Below are 10,606 nucleotides of genomic sequence, written 5' to 3'. Positions count from 1 at the left end.
TATGTGTGTGTGTTGTGTGTGTGTGTGTGTGTGTGTGTGTGTGTGTTATATATATATATATATATATATATATATATATATATATATATATGTGTGTGTGTGTGTGTGTGTGTGTGTGTGTGTGTGTGTGTGAAGTTTTGCAATAAAGGTCAAAACAAAGATCATTCTGATGTCAAAGTCCACTTTAGCAATCACAAGCTGGGACACAGACATGGTCAGGAGATTAAACGATCCAACTAGAATTATTACTCATTTCTAAGTTAAAAAACCAATTTTCTTTTATACATACATATAATTAAATGAAGTAAATTCAGCATTATAATTAAAATATATAATTATTCATTAGAATAAATATCATCTAATCACCCCTTAAATTACTACAGCTTCCAATCAACCAATAAAACCATCCTTCCTCTGGTAGCACTCTTTGGAACTAAATACCTATACATGCCTGACATTACAGGTGACATGATTTTTTGCCTCTAAGGAGCCCCAATAAACAGGATTATTTTATCTCCTCTCCCAAACAATATCCCACTGAGGTAGCTCCTCTGGACAGTGGATAGTCATCCCACTACTATTTACTAATTCTTCTAAACTGTGATGAAAAGACAACTTCAAAAAGATAAACCTTCCTTTTCCTGTTAAAATACAGTTCTCAGAAGGTGAAGATTAGGAAGATTTAGGGAAGGATGATTCTACATGAAAAAAAATTAACAAAACTTAAATGGAATTCATTCCTTTCCTTCAATGGTCAGTACAAGTATGAGTATAATCAATTGTACTATGTCATCTGTAGAAGACAGCATATATGTTTGACAAGCAAGCACCAATTTAAACAGACTATTGGATAATGTGCCAAAAGGGGTGAACTCCCACCCCAATTCTTATAACTGGATATACAATTTATATCAAGGTGGATTACAAAAACAGTTTTCTCCTTGCTAGTTTTGAAGGTAATAACTTGAAATAAATAAAAAATGAAACACAGCACATGATAAAAACATTTATACAGGACCAAAAGGCCCCTACTAACAGACGAAGAAATAATCCTCTACAATGTCTGACTGAAAATTTGCAGATTAATAAGTCTACTTTCAACACACACTCATGCTATTTTACAAATCACTACTTTTTAAACCTTTTACCCCACAAAATGTAATTGTAACCCACATACATAAAAATGATATACCTTTATCATCAAGCTCAACAATACTCGAGTAAAATCTACCTGCATGCTGTGAATTCTGTAACATTCACTGTATAAACCTAATGTAGGAACTAGACAACTGGAAAGTGGAATTCAGGTAATCCCATCTTTTAAAATACTAGAATCCTCCTGAAATTTCTTTCAAAGCCATGACTGAGAGTGCTGAAAGGAGCTAAGCAAGGCCCGGGGATGCTGGAAGACACATTCCTGGATTTTTTTTTAATGAAATAGCATTGTTGCACTCATGTACCTTAAAGGCAATTTACCCCCCCCCCCCAATTGTCTTGCACGTAAAGCTTAGGCCAAATATTTTTTCAATTTTCTTATATATTCATTTGATTAACATTTTCATTCAATACCTTTTAAAAACAAAAAAAATTAATTTAATACGAGATAAATAAATACCAAAGCATACAATGCCAAACTGTATTTCAATCTCAAATTAGCAGTTAAATGTTTTAATCTTGAGTTCTTTGCCTGGTAAGTGGATAAATGCAAAGAAAAAACATGAACTGTTGACCTTGTCTGATATTCATACCTTCTTGGATAATCAGCCTTCTCATGATGTCATTTTAAAATGCCGCTCTTGATTATATACTTACATGGCTAGACCAAGAAAACTGCTAATGTCAGTCTCAGCTTTCACCCCAAGGTGGTCCGTCCTCACAGTTACACTCCTCAAACAGGAAAGGACCCTCAGGGACTTGTGAAAACTCTATGGCGAGCCTTCCCTATAAAATAATTTGGGTTTGTGAAAGATCTGATATAATACTCCCAAAACAAATTTATTTTTACCTTACTTTTCATAATACACATACACACACACAGATAATGTGTAAATGCCAGCCCAAAGACCTTTGTTTCCTAATTGTTCAACCACTTAAATGAGGCAACATTTCCAGAATTCACTTTTCTTTTCAATTTTCTCATTTTGCATTTTTTATTGCAACAAGAAACTTTTTCCAAATATCTTAGTTTTTTTTTTCCAGCATAGAAGGCACAGTCTTCTAGATTTTTTTTTTTTTTCCACTGGCAATTAAAATGGATATAATATAGTTTATGCATGACAAGCTTTTTTATGTCTTTGTTAATTAAAACTAAAATCTCGTAGCATGACCCTTTTAAAATCCTGTCAAAACTTACAATAAAAATTATTTAAAATTTTGTTGGAAGTTTATTGCTTGAGCTGTGAGACAATATTGAGTGCATTTTAGTTAAGTTCATATAAGAATATGCAATTCTATAAAAAAAGTTTGGTACACCAAGTTCGATTCAGTTCAATACTTAGTTTTCCCACACAAGATAATGTAGGTGTAATGATCATTATTTCTTAATAGGCCTAAAGTTACTCCAGTAAAATGATTTGTTATAGACTGCAGATCAATCTTTTCAAAAGTCATTACTGTTACACAGAAATAATCTTGGTCACAACAAAGTGCATACTTAAAACCCAGAACTTTATTTAAAGTTTAAAACATTTTTTCTACTAATATGAGATAAATCAAAAAATTCAACCAATACTAAATCATGATTTGTACCACCCTATTTTCTAAATATTCATCACATTACTGATGATAACCGAGTGACATGTTTTAATAATTGTTATAACAAAATGCACGGTACTATATACAAGGTGTTCAAAAAATACTGGCCCATATGAAAATGAGACTAGGAATAACTCATGCAAATTTAAGGGATGAATAAGTCTCATTTCCCTATTGAGCTAAACTACTGGGAACAACCGTTTGAATGAATTGCACTTCAATCCCTTAGATCATAAGAACTTACAAGTGACAGAAAGTCAAGGTATATAATATTCAACTCTCAAACCTTAAAAAATAAATGAAATTCGACAAATTGATATATATTATATACTGTTAATTTCACCTTTCTATAACTATTTTAATATATATCTTCATTCAGGTGTATTCAGATACATTTTGAAATTTCCATGCAGTTTCTGCAGTTGGTTAATAACACAAGTGTTAACCCAATGTCATAAGGTGGTTAATACCTTCTACACAGGTAAAGGTTGCATACTGCAGCTTGGTTTGGATTATCTACGCAGCCACGAAATTGAAGTATGCAACCTAATGACTTATGGGGTATTACACTAGAAGCTGGTTAGAAATGTAATTTTCACTTCAACTACAGCAGACAGTTAAACTAAAATCACAATATTAGTGACAAACACATTATTCATTACAAATGAAGATATTACCTTACTCGTTTACTTGTGTTCATTTTTAATTTTCTACCTGTGTTTGATTTATTCTTTGCTTAACAATTCCAAAATCTGCATTTTGGAAATATTTTAGACTTATTGTTGAACATCAGTGTACCTGAATAGCACAAAAAGCATTATTTACAAAATCCAAACCAAGTTCTAAGATTAACAACAATGCAATAATTATGCTTACTGACAAATCTGCATAGATTTCCTAAATGAATATCTCCTTAAGTTTAATATTTACATACACGTATCACATCAAAACATTTTGTTTAATCACTCAGTAAAACCAAGAAATCGTAAAGATAAATATTCATTTCAGAAATTAACAATAAAAGTTCTGTTTATAAATAATATGAATCTTAATAAATAAATTATGTTCAAATTTCTCTGATATTTACAATGGACATTTATGTGAACACCATTACAAAATGAACACATTAATAGAACAAGTCACTAGGGTACTTGTTAGAAAGTTATAATTTTTAAATGTTTTTTGATGTGTTTTTTAGCACTGCTGGTCAACAGACCATACTAGAAGAGTTACTTGTAGTGAAGCAATACTACTACTAAAAAACAACACCATTCTGCAGAAAACATTACTGGTTACAAGAATTTATAGCCATTTCACCTATACACATCTGTTTAAACATAAAAAAAAGACCTGTTCAGCAAAACTTCAAATAGAAAACAAGGAAAGTCATTCTTGTTGTGAAATAACCCATCACTATACATGGGTAGCTGCTTTCATCATTATTGTGAAATAACCCACTTGTATTCATCAGTGAATAAATTTTTAGTACTATTTACTACTTGTACTAACAGACAAAGTACAGAAAGGTACATGTGCTAACATACTGCACTTGCAAAAATTATTTTAAAAAATATATAAAATTCTCCTTGAAATGAAAAATTTTTAAATATCAAAAACAAAATTTTTTGTCATTATCCACAGTAACTTTTTCTAAACTTAATAACATTAATTCTTGAAAAGAATTTAATTCATTCTGCCTAGTCATAACAGTTCCTGGACTTTGTACAAACTATGGCTGTCCTCTCATTCTTTGTTCAATATCAATATAATAATTACTGGTACTGTGATAGTGGTAATCACAAAGTGCAAACATCACACCAAGTGTCATTAAGTTATGGTAACTAGTCTATTCTCAAGCTGTAGATCAACATGTATTAGCAGTAAGAGTACTAGTATGTAGTACTACTAAGATACATTTATACTATGCTTAGGTATAAAGATTTACAATTTACGGTCTTAAAGTTCAAGCAGTGGTTGAGGTAAACAACCAGCTTGGTTTGATTTTTGTAAAAATATGAAATGCAATAATAACTTTATGGAAATTGGGGTTTAATATTATAAGTATCCTGATACATACGTCTCAAGTTGTTACTCTTGTTTAATTAATTAAGTGCTAAAATAGTCTGGGCAGCAGCAAGCAAGCCTGTAACAAGTTGTGGCTTGTAATTTTGTATATGAATAGAGTTAGATCAGGACACTATTTATCTTTACTAGTTAATCTGAAATTAAAATTGCAATAGGATTACCTGACGAGAAGCTTCCCACCCGTTGATTCTAGCTCTGATTAATGACGGAATGGTGAATGATTAAGAAAGCACAGGGAAATAAAAACTACAACTGCAGTTACAAGTACGGATAATCTAACGTCCAAACTTCTCTTTCACTACTCAGTCTCAATTTCGTCTTCTGATTCCACGCTGTGAGTCTGCGTTGACGTACTCAACTTCCATGTACATGTATCCAGTACGCAATCGCATAGCCAAGCATGACGTCATTGAAACATTAAGACAAGTCAAAGTGTTTCATATGTTATCTGGGGAGTAAAGGTCGTTTCTTTTCTAACTTTATTGCCAAAATGTTTAAATCTCTCCAGATCCACTACAGATTCTGAAAATAAAAGTTTTGATTTATAGGAAAAACCTAAAGTTGAAAAAATATATTTTCTAAAACTTTCTATAATCCATATTAACTTAATTTATTATATTTATCACTATTTCGTTTAATTATAAAAACAACATTTTAACTAAACAGTTTTTCAGTTTATACTTATATCAGTTTTTAACAAAACACGGGTTTTGATGTTATTTTTTCTACCTAAAAATGATTTGTTTGTATGTTTTGAATTTCGCGCAAAGCTACACGAGGGCTATCTGAGCTAGCCATCCCTAATTTGACAGTGTAAGACTAGAGGGAAGGCAGCTAGTCATCACCACCCACCGCCAACTCTTGGGCTACTCTTTTACCAACGAATAGTGGGACTGCCCGTCACATTATAACGCCCCCACGGCTGAAAGGGCGAGCATGTTTGGAGGGACGAGGATTCGAACCTCAGATTGCGAGTCGAGCGCCCTAACCAACTGGCCATGCCGGGCTCCTAAAAAATGATAGTTATAGTATTTGAAATCAATTATTACAATGTAATTTAATGTACTCTTCCTGGACGATGAAAAGGGTGTGGACTTGGTGTATACATATTTTCAAAACTCTTGTGGTCAGGTTCCGCACAGTAGATAAGTTGATAAAATCACATCAGTAAAGGTTGAAAAAAAAAAGACAAGTTAATCGGATTGTAAGGTGGTTGGATGAGAGAAAGAAACGTGAGTTTTCTTTTGAAATGGGTTCAAGCTCGGTAAAAATAATGCAAAGTCCAGTTCACTTAATGATACAAAATGATTTATTTCTCCTAGCCTAACGTACAAGCTCTACAGGCTACGTAATTTTTGTTTTCTTGCAGCTCATTTGGATGCAGAGAGTCGCCCAAATAAACAATCCAACATCTCTTTCTCTTGCTGTACACGGTACTATGGTCCACTAATTGATCGTTATCCAACATCTCTTTCTCTTGCTGTGCACGGTACTATGGTCCACTATTTGATCGTTATCCAAAATCTCTTTCTCTTGCTGTGCATGGTACTATGGTCCACTAATTGATCGTTATCCAACATCTCTTTCTCTTGCTGTACACGGTACTATGATCCACTGTTTGATCATTAAGAATATTCTCTTGCGGGAAAGATAGGTTCTAAAAGTCAAGTTTCACCCTGTTACCCAAAATCTGTAGAGATTTGGAGATCTTACAGCTTCTCTGAGATTTTAGTAAAGTGACTTATCTTAAAGATTTAGTCAGCTTCTATTTAGTTCTAACTTTTTTTTTTAGCTTTTAATTAGATATTCTGTTTAACATTGCAGGGTTATTTTCATTTTAGTTTGATTTTCTTTTCTTTTTAGTTTTCAGGGAGGGCTCACACTGAACAGGTGAGAGAGAACCTATAAAGGTTTTTCTTTTTCAGATCTCTCTCTCTCTCTTGCCAATCCTTTGAACAATCCTAATTCACAAATAAAACAATAATATATTGAAGTTAAACATACGTAACTAGTAATAAATCACTATTTACAATTTAACAATTACAATCATAAATAGACTTTGTAATCACTACATCATCACTTAAATGTATTATACAAGGTATAATCACAATTCTGATAAACAAAGTGAATTATTCTTTATTATCATATTTACTGTTTGCCACTATGGAGTTTTTCTCTCCAAGTAAATGTCAAGCAGATCCACTAGTGGTTGTATCCTTGTTGATACTCTGGAAGTAGTTTTTGTAAAACTTCACGCTTTCCAGCAAGTTGACAAACATCTGAAACTAAGCAGTTGCCCATTCTCCTCTCGATGTTCTTCCAAAGATTATCACAACAGATGACTTTGGCATGGATCACCTAATACTCCAGATTCTTATCTGTTGTACTCCAGGTCAGCTGCCTTCATTACCCTGTGTGCCAGTTTTTGTTGTTACTTGAAGTCCAACCTCTGTCATATAGTGTATATGGATTTCCTGGTCATGTAATGTAAAGTTATTTGAAGCTAGTCTAACCCTCGTTTCCACATAAAGCCAATTTCCAATATACACGAATCCTTGGTGTCAATTATACACAAACATCATGTTGTGTAGAGAAGCTTCCAGCTTTTCTCTTCGTGGAACTTAATATCCATTTATTGTTTCTTCATTCCGTCTTTGGAGGCAATTTCTCATCTTCAAACATAAGGTCAGATTGAACAATTATAGCTCTAAAGCTAGTGTTGATCAACATACTATAAGGTTTACATCATTCAATCCAATGACTCGTGGACTGGTTTCTTTAAAATAACACATTCCTTATTTCTGTTAAGGCAGATAGTGTATTATCAGTTGAACTTCGCCCCTTAAGTCCAGCTAATTCCTGTTTTTCAATTTGTTGTAGCACTTTGTTTATCTTCTTGAGATTTGGGACTCACACTTAGAGTATTATCTCCTTGGTTTATTATCATCCATTTATTCCTCACAGTCTCAGCTGCAATAGCCATGTTTTCCATATTTATAACAGTTTCCTTTTTTCTGATATCTTTTTGAAGAAGTTTCACTTCCCTATAGGCTTTGTCTATTTTTTTTGACAATATGACCTTTAAGTCGCACTTGAAGCACTTATTGCTTTCAGTTTATTTATTCTGTCTTGTGTAACTATTTCTTTCGCGACTCTGTGAGTCATCAGTAAGTTTATAGCTCAGTTCTCCTCGGTGTAAAAATAGCGAATATCCCATTGTATAGCTTTGAGCTAAAGAAACACTAAACAAAAATTCCAGTAACTAGTTATAATTAATCCTTTCAGAAATAATTTATGTTTCCATACTACTCCATCTGATCATCTTGTAACTTGTGAATGGTGCCTTTAGTTTTTTGTTGTTGTTTTTTATCTGCAACTTTAAATGTTTCAAGTTCCATTACCAACTTCATTTAAAGAAGCACACTAACTTTGTTCTAGCCGTCCCTAATTTAGCTGTGTAAGCTAAAGAGTAATGTAAAGAGTACTGGAAGGCCTACAATGGAGGATAGCCCTAGTGTACCTGGATGATGTCATTGTGTTTGCAACAACGTTTGATGAGGAAATGTCCCGGCTAGAGGAAGTATTCAAGCGTTTGAAAGCAGCAAACCTCAAACTCCATCCCAAGAAGGCAGCTAGTCATCACCATCCATCGCCAACTCTTGGGCTACTCTTTTACCAACGAATAGTGGGATTGACCGTCACATTATAACGACCCCACGGCTGAAAGGGGCAAGCATGTTTGATGGGACGGAGATTCGAACCCACGATCCTCAGATTGTGAGTCAAGCGCCCTAACCACCTGGTCATGCCGGGACTAATGTTTAACTGAGGTAGACCAATAAGGTCCTGCAGTCATAAGTGTCACATCAAAAGTGATAAAAATGTAGACCAAATGTGTTCTCTTATTCCATAATTCGTGGTTCATGGTGCTTGAGGTTGTAATTCTTGAACAGATACACTCAGATATGTGGCTTGGTTGGTCTTTGGGTTGCCAGTTTAGGTTTCAAATGTTTCATCCTGGCACCAATGTTCTTTTACACTTCCCTTTTTACTTTGTTGATGTGGCTGTTTTAATCTTTCAAATTTCATCAATTTTATTACTGTAACCATTATGTACTTCATAGATGTTTTTTGTATTTCATAATTTTGTATTATAATATTTATGTATATCTCCTATACCTTCTTCTATTTTCTATTCAATCAAATTTATTTCCGTTTTTAATAATTATTCAAATCACGTGTCTCTTTCTTTTAACTCCTTTCAAACTTTTGTCTCTTATCTCATGGTCCTTTTTTACTTTTTATGCCTTTTTTTCCCTGTTCTTTTAATTATATTTTTCTTTCTTCGTGGTCTTTTTTTACTTTTTATGCCTTTTTTCCCTGTTCTTTTAATTATATTTTTCTTTCTTCTTTTAATTTTTTCTCCCTCTCCATTCTAATTTTACCTCTTTCCTATTGATCTCCTTTTAATTCTTTTTTCCATTGTTTTATCATCCCAACCAAATTTTTGATATCACTTCGAACACGTGTCATCATCTTGTCTAGATTCTACTTTATTTTTACCAAAATAATCCCACTTATGACATCAGTGTTATAAACAGTTTCTATTATTGGTAGGTTCTGTTTATTTATTCGATGAAAATAATGCAAATTCAATACACTTTAACGATAACAAAAGCGATTTCAACCATAGAATAAAAATTTATGGGTTATGTTCATTGATAGACCTAACATACAAATATAAGTAAACAGTCACTTACTTTGTTGAAACACAAGTTCAAAATTTACAGCACTGAACTGACTTACCACTCAACTAACCCAACAGGCTCTTGGCAATGAAGATGTTTATTAGGATGCTAGACAAGAACTTTTCTGAAGAAAAAAAAAGGTGCCTAGCCATTCTGATGGAAGAAGAAAGGTACAGTTATTGGATCAATGAAGTGCGTACACCATATAGACAAGGTACTTCCCGAGATTCAAAGTCACTCGAGAATATTTAGCTACTTGATGTCTTCCCATTAAATCAAACTTTCCAGTCTGAAGTGGACCACGAGTGTGCCATTGCTAGATGTGGATTGACACCAAGCAGATCTCTCCCTAACATTAAAAAGGAAAACGTGTATCACTTTCTTCATAGATTTCAGCAAGTCTAAGAAGCAGATGATGTAATGCCTTTTCCTGATCTGTATGTACCAGCACCAAGCAGAGTGGAATATCTTATAGCTGAGTTGGTGACAGTATTTCAACTTGGGGAAGAACCGAGCCACTCACCGGGCTAAATTAAAGGCTATTAATAGGGGTCTCTTGGAAAACTTGGGTGCCTTCACCTATGACCTGTGTTAGTTTCACACGTTAGACAGTTGTTTTTTTATGTTCTTTAATTACAACAACTGACAAAACTGGGAAATCTACTAATATTAAAAAGTGTTGAAGATAAAACAACTAAAAACTGAAAACCCTTTACCTGTTTCAAGATATATAGTTTCTGTCTTCGAGAATATAACTGATTAATCCAATTAAATATAGTTCGTTTGTTTGTAATTAAGCACAAAGCTGCACAATGGACTATCTGTGCTCTCCCTACCACGGGTATCGAAACCCGGATTCTAGGTTGGAAGTCCGCAGACATACCACTGTGTTACGTGGGGGGGGGCAGTATAGTTAATTTAGTTAAAAAATAATAATTCGATGTAAACCACTATAATAGATTATTCTGACTGGCATAATATTGGCATAAAAATTAAACTTTTGCTGGGTATATCGTCAC

At 33.5% G+C, this 10,606-nt stretch overlaps 1 protein-coding gene across 1 annotated transcript in view; it reads right to left on the bottom strand.

Annotated features, from left to right (window-relative positions):
* LOC106467735 (ornithine decarboxylase-like) overlaps nt 1-5,197 on the bottom strand; it is a 34,658-nt gene extending 29,461 nt beyond the window's left edge. Inside the window, exons 1-2 of the mRNA XM_013928112.2 lie at nt 5,001-5,197; nt 1,813-1,941 (exon numbers count right to left, since the gene is read on the bottom strand). The gene's annotated coding sequence lies outside the window, so the exon portion shown is untranslated. The remainder of the gene's footprint in view (nt 1-1,812; nt 1,942-5,000) is intronic.
* Nucleotides 5,198-10,606: the final 5,409 nt, after the last annotated feature.

The sequence above is a fragment of the Limulus polyphemus genome, unplaced genomic scaffold, assembly GCF_000517525.1.
Source record: "Limulus polyphemus unplaced genomic scaffold, Limulus_polyphemus-2.1.2 Scaffold2722, whole genome shotgun sequence".
Classification (NCBI taxonomy): Eukaryota; Metazoa; Arthropoda; class Merostomata; order Xiphosura; family Limulidae; genus Limulus; species Limulus polyphemus.
This window is presented reverse-complemented; position numbering and strand designations above follow the sequence as displayed.